Source organism: Bison bison, unplaced genomic scaffold (assembly GCF_000754665.1).
Source record: "Bison bison bison isolate TAMUID 2011002044 unplaced genomic scaffold, Bison_UMD1.0 scf7180017863646, whole genome shotgun sequence".
NCBI lineage: Eukaryota > Metazoa > Chordata > Mammalia > Artiodactyla > Bovidae > Bison > Bison bison.
The window spans coordinates 668,024-673,887 of NW_011494218.1; the positions used below are offsets into that span (position 1 = coordinate 668,024).

General features: G+C 43.5%; 1 protein-coding gene across 1 annotated transcript in view; it reads left to right on the plus strand.

Annotated features, from left to right (window-relative positions):
* FGF12 (fibroblast growth factor 12) overlaps positions 1 to 5,864 on the plus strand; it is a 604,298-nt gene that overhangs the window by 188,332 nt on the left and 410,102 nt on the right. The window lies entirely within an intron of this gene.

Sequence of the window (5,864 nt, forward strand, 5' to 3'; positions counted from 1 at the left end):
TGCCATGATCTTCGTTTTCTGAATGTTGAGCTTTAAGCCAACTTTTTCACTCTCTACTTTCACTTTCATCAAGAGGCTTTTCAGGTCCTCTTCACTTTCTGCCATAAGGGTGGTGTCATCTGCATATCTGAGGTTATTGATATTTCTCCCGGCAATCTTGATTCCAGCTTGTGCTTCTTCCAGCCCAGTGTTTCTCATGATGTACTCTGCATATAAGTTAAGTAAGCAGGGTGTCAATATAGAGCCTTTTCCTATTTGGAACCACATGAACTCAAATTGAAAGACATTCCACAAAACATTTGATCAATATTTATCAGAAGTTTCAAAGTACTGAAAACAAGGAGAGACTGAGGGACTCCCGAAGATTGAAGGAGACTAAGGATACACAATGAAGTACAAGGTGAAATCTAACTGGATCCTGAAACAGAAAAAGGGCATTAGGGTAAAAAAATGGTGAAAGTTCAATAACGCTAGTAGTAAATTTGATAGCATGGTACTAGTATACATTTTCTGGTTTTGGTAATTGTACACTGATTATGTGAGTTGTTAATACTAAGAGAAGCTGGGTAAAGAGTATGCATGAACTCTATTATTTTGCAACTTTTCTGTAAGTCTCTATTTCAAAATAGAAAATTTAGAGGGAAAGAATAAATAGAAGAACAACAAATAAAAAAGAAAAGGAAGAAGATAACAAAAAACTCATGCATTTGCTTTTTTGAAAACAGAAGTTATTTTAACTTAATTGGACCACATATGTCATTAAAAAATAAGTGTGGTGCCAAACATCTAATAAGATTGATTTTGTTGCTATCTTTGTTTAGGCTGGTGTAACAAAAGTACCATAGATTAGGTGGCTTAAACAACAAATATTTATTTCTCACAGTTCTAGAGGCTAAGAAGTCTAAGACCAAGGCACTGGCAGATCCAGTGGCAGTGAGGGCTTGCTTCCTGGCTAACAGATAGCCATCTTCTGTGTCTTCACATAGTGAAAGGGGAGAGAAAGTTCTCTGGGATCTCTTTCAAAAGGGCACTAACTCCATTCATGAGGGTTAAGCTTCCCAAAGACCCCACTTCCCAATACCTTAGGGGTGAGAATCTAACATATGAATTTTAGGGAGATACAAAGATCCAGTCTCTGATAGTTGCCTTGCCTATCAAAACTATATTTGAGAGTATTTCTAAAGACATGAGATGCAGACCAAGTTTTTACCCTGGCAGTCAGTGGTCTAGACATATATCATAGAACAAAGATACTACATTAGCTATCAGACTGGTTTTCATACTTCAGTTTACGGTTTGGTTTGGTTTCTTTGTTAAATACAGTTGCTTTCCTTTTAATAGACATTTTGCCACTAAATATACTCATTAAAGTTTTTCAGGCCTGGCAATATTCTTAGTATGCTATTACTGATTCAATGAAGACTTCAAAACAGATAAATACACTGATTAATTAAACAGCTGATGCCAAGAGTCAACAGATTCCAATGTTTAATAGGAACAGAAATATTTTAGATAAATCACCACTTAAAAATCTCAGAACTTCCTCACACAATTATTAACTTTTACAAACTGTGAGTAAATAACTCTATAAAATGAAAAATTTAGATACTAAGAATTTAAATAAGTTCACTTATAATTATATACCAGATTTCCCAATCCCTCTCAGAAAATGATTAATGATTTCATTTTGAAATCACACGAGTGAGTCAATTACTAGAGTTGGTCCAAGGTCAATAAGAAAACAGAATATCTAACTTAAAAAATTTTAATTAGAGACAGATACTATAATTTAAAATTTGGTTATTACATGTCTTTAATTTAAAATTAAAAGTATAATTGCTAGTAAAAAATTTGACTTTTGCTTATGGAATAATGGGTTTCCCTGGTGGCTCAGAGGTTAAAGCGTCTGCCTCCAATACGGGAGACCCAGGTTCGATCCCTGGGTTGGGAAGATCCCCTGGAGAAGGAAATTGTAACCCACTCCAGTATTCTTGCCTGGAGAATCCCATCGAAGGAGAAGCCTGGTAGGCTACAGTCCACGGGGTCGCAAAGAGTCAGACACGATTGAGCGACTTCACGTCACTTCACTTTATGGAATAATAACACAAAGTAGAAAATTTCCAAGTTTTGGTTAGACTAAAATGTGCCTCTTTCCTGGCTACTGCTATTTGCAAGCTATTTGCTTTTGGATGTTATGGTATATGTTAAAATGCAGTCTTCTTAAGATCTGCCCAATAGACTTTAGGAAGACTGCATGGACATGCCTAACTGTAGACTGTGAAACTGGATGTCACCTTAGCAGCTGTTTTAACAAGCATGTACATGAAAATCTGATAAGGGCAAAAGTCTTTATTTTTTTTTTTGTAAAGCTAAGTCTAAGTAATACAATTCCATTGATCAATTCTCTTTTATACCTACTTTGGTCAAATATCCATGTTATATAGTAAGAAAATATTTTGCATTGAAATGTTATATGCTTTCTTTGGTTTAATCTGAACTCTTTTGAGAGTTCAATAACACACACACACACAAATCTATAAGTGTGATTCCCCAGTTCTTTTTTTTTTTTTTTTTCTTAACTACTATGATGATCTGCTCTCTGTGATAAATATACCTGGTCATAAGAATCACTGTGACAGTCACTGAAACAAGACAGCCGACCATCTGAATGTTAACTGTGACAGATTTGGCTTTCCTGCCCTGTTTTCTAAGAGTTTATAGTTCTGTTGAGGGGACAAAAGATTCACACATAAAGCTTTTCTATAATCAAGTAAAAGAGCCACTATGTTAGACGATCAAGAAGCACCTAGAACCCAGGGGAATTGACAAGAGCACTCCATCTTTCAATGATAATTAGAATCATCAAAGCTCTTTCATGTTTCATCTCACTGAATCCTTGCAACAACCTTGCCAGGTAGGCAGAGAGGTTTATTGTGAACACTAAAATTGATGCTCCAGAGGTTATGGGTGTTTTAAATCAGACAGTGATTTGCTCGCTTTCCTCAAGTTCCCATTCTTTTGCTACGTTTCAAGGAATAGCTTTTCTCTCCTAAAGTATAAAATAGCTCTGGGCACTGGGTTCCAGACCAGAAGAGCTCTACCGGAAAGCTCTCTGCCTCTGCTGCAGCAGGAAGGACTATTTTTAGATGTTTTCCTTTTGCTAATTATCTCTCCCTCCATGGGGAATTTCTACGGGTAAAATCCCCAGATGAGCCAAGTTTCTCACTAATCTCTGCAGAGATTGGAACGACAAGGGCCATGGCCCAGATTGCCCTGAGGCTCATTACCTCTCTAGCTTTAGCAAGTTCTTTCAGGACTGTGGAGCCCACAGAACTGGGGTGATTGCACTCAACAAGGGGACTAAGGAGTGACTGGAAGGTGTGTGTGTGCTCAGTCACTCAGTCATGTCCAACTCTTTGTGACCACATGAACCATAGCCTGCCAGGCTTCTTTGTCCATGGGGATTCTCCATGCAAGAATACTGGAGTGGGTTGCCATGTCCTCCTCCAGGGGATCTTCCCAACCCAGGGACAGAACCCAGGTCTCCCGTATTGCAGGTGGATTCTTTACCTCTGAGCCACCAGAAACCCATGAATACTAGAGTGGGTAGCCTATGCCTTCTCCAAGGATCTTCCTGACCCAGGAATCAAACCAGGGTCTCCTGCATTGCAAGTGGATTCATTACCACTTGAGCTACCAGGAAAGGTGAAAAAAAGTGAAAAGTGAAAGTTGCTCAGTCGTGTCCAACTCTTTGAGACCCCATTGACTATAGAGTCCATGGAATTCTCCAGGCCAGAATACTGGAGTGGATAGCCGTTCCCTTCTCCAGGGGATCTTTCCAATGCAAGGATAGAACTCAGGTCTCCCACATTGCAGGTGGATTCTTTACCAGCTGAGCCACTAGGGAAGCCCAAGAATACTGGAGTGGATAGCCTATCCCTTCTCCAGGGGATCTTCCTGACACAGGAATCGAACCGGGGTCTTCTGCATTGCAGGTGGATTCTTTACCAGCTGAGTTACCAGGGAAGCCCCATGGGAAGGTAGGCCTGGACATATCTGTTTGAGTCTTGGAACCACCCCAAATGACCTTGCCTGGAGCTCAATTCTGAAAGAGAATGTGGAGCCAGTGGTGGCTGAGGGCTCAAAAGACCCTCCTGATGTTCTGGCTTTCTTCCATCACCTTTGAGAGGAAAGAGGAAGAGACTTAACTTTTCCAGGCAACTATAACCTTAAGCTTCAATCTCCAGGGAACCCCACAGGAACTGTGAAGGATCAGCCTAGAGAAGAGAAAGAGGAAAGGGGTGATGAAAACACTTTTCACGCTCTTGCTGGGAAGAGCTAACCAGCTAGTGCGAGGTAGCCTGGAGGCAATGGGTAGAAAGAAAGTCAAATAAGTTTTTGGCTCAATGTCAGGGTAAATCTTAGAATAGGTTTTGTGCAATGAACTACCTGGGAGCTGGTGAGTCTATTACCTGAACTGTGCAAGCAGAGATGTAGACACCGGAGTGGATGCTGGCATTTACGGGAAAGTGAGAGTGATGGAAAACCCTACAGGTTGGAAGCTATGTAATAATACTTGCTAACACTATTACAGTAGTTATTTTGTATTGAGTTTTTTTTTAATATTCAATAAAGGTACAAGATGTAGATGCTATTGTATTATTAACTCTTTTAGAGATATGGAAACTGAGGCACAAAGAAGTTAAGAGATTTGTTCAAGGTCACACAGTTAATAGGAATTTTCACTTCAGCTGCTTGTTGCCAGTGTCTGTGCTTTTAACCACTTGCTGTATTGCTGTAAATCTTCTAAGGTCCCTTCTTACTTTGACATTCCAGATAGGATGGACTCTGGTAGCAACACCAGCATTCCTGGTGCCTCACTAATCGGACTTCCAAAAGGGCATTGATGGCCTCTGAAAAGGGAGGGAGGCCCGGAGGGAGGGAGGAAGGAAGGAAGAAAGGAAAAGGAAGGCGGGGAGGGAGAAGAAACAGAAAGAAAAGAAAAGGGAAAGTTAAAGGAGTTGCTGCTGGGGGAAAAAGAAATCGAGACCTTTAGAACCAAGGAAGCTCGCTGGTTATCTTTGGGGCCAATTGGCAGAGACAGAGCCTGACAGAATATTGCGACAAAGTAAAACATTGCTATTGTTTTCAGATTTCCCGCCTCACCTGCCTTTCCTTACAGCATTCAGGAAGGCCTCTGTACGCTGGCCTTCCCTTCTAGCCCCCCTTACTCCATCTGCACCCGCCTTCCCATGGCACTTGTGCTCAGCTTTTCCGGGAGATTGGGAAGCCCGGGGACCAACAAGCAGCTGCCAATTCTCTATTCTGCACCGTCTTCCCCGCCCTGTTTTACGGAGGGGAAAAGTGACGCCCAGGGTGGTATGGGACTTACCCAAGGTCACAGAACATCGGTCAGACGCCCACGCCTAGGCACCCCTTCTCTCCGCGCGCCCGAACCCTAGAGCTTTCTTCATTCCACATCCCCGCCTCCCCACCCCCAACCCCACCCCCCTGTTCCCTGGAGTCGCTTCTGACGCTCGGCAGCCTCCTGGGTCCAGCCCTTCCTGCGGGCGCTTCCCTTCCGCCGGATTCCCACGCCGGAGTCGCCCTCAGCCCGCGCGCAGCCCGCGGGAGCGCTGCCTTCCGGCCCTGGGAGCCCCTCTCCGCTCCGCGCCGCGCCGCCCCGCACGGCGGGGGCACCCAGGGAGGCGGACGCCCAGGACACACCGCCCGACGCGAATAGGAGCTGACAGGGTGCCAGGGCCTTTGGGGATCCCGCCCTCGTCCCTCCCGGCGCTCGCACCTGGAAGGGGGCACCAACCCACGGTGACGTCCTCCGCTCGGCCGGTGCGCTCCTGCCCGCA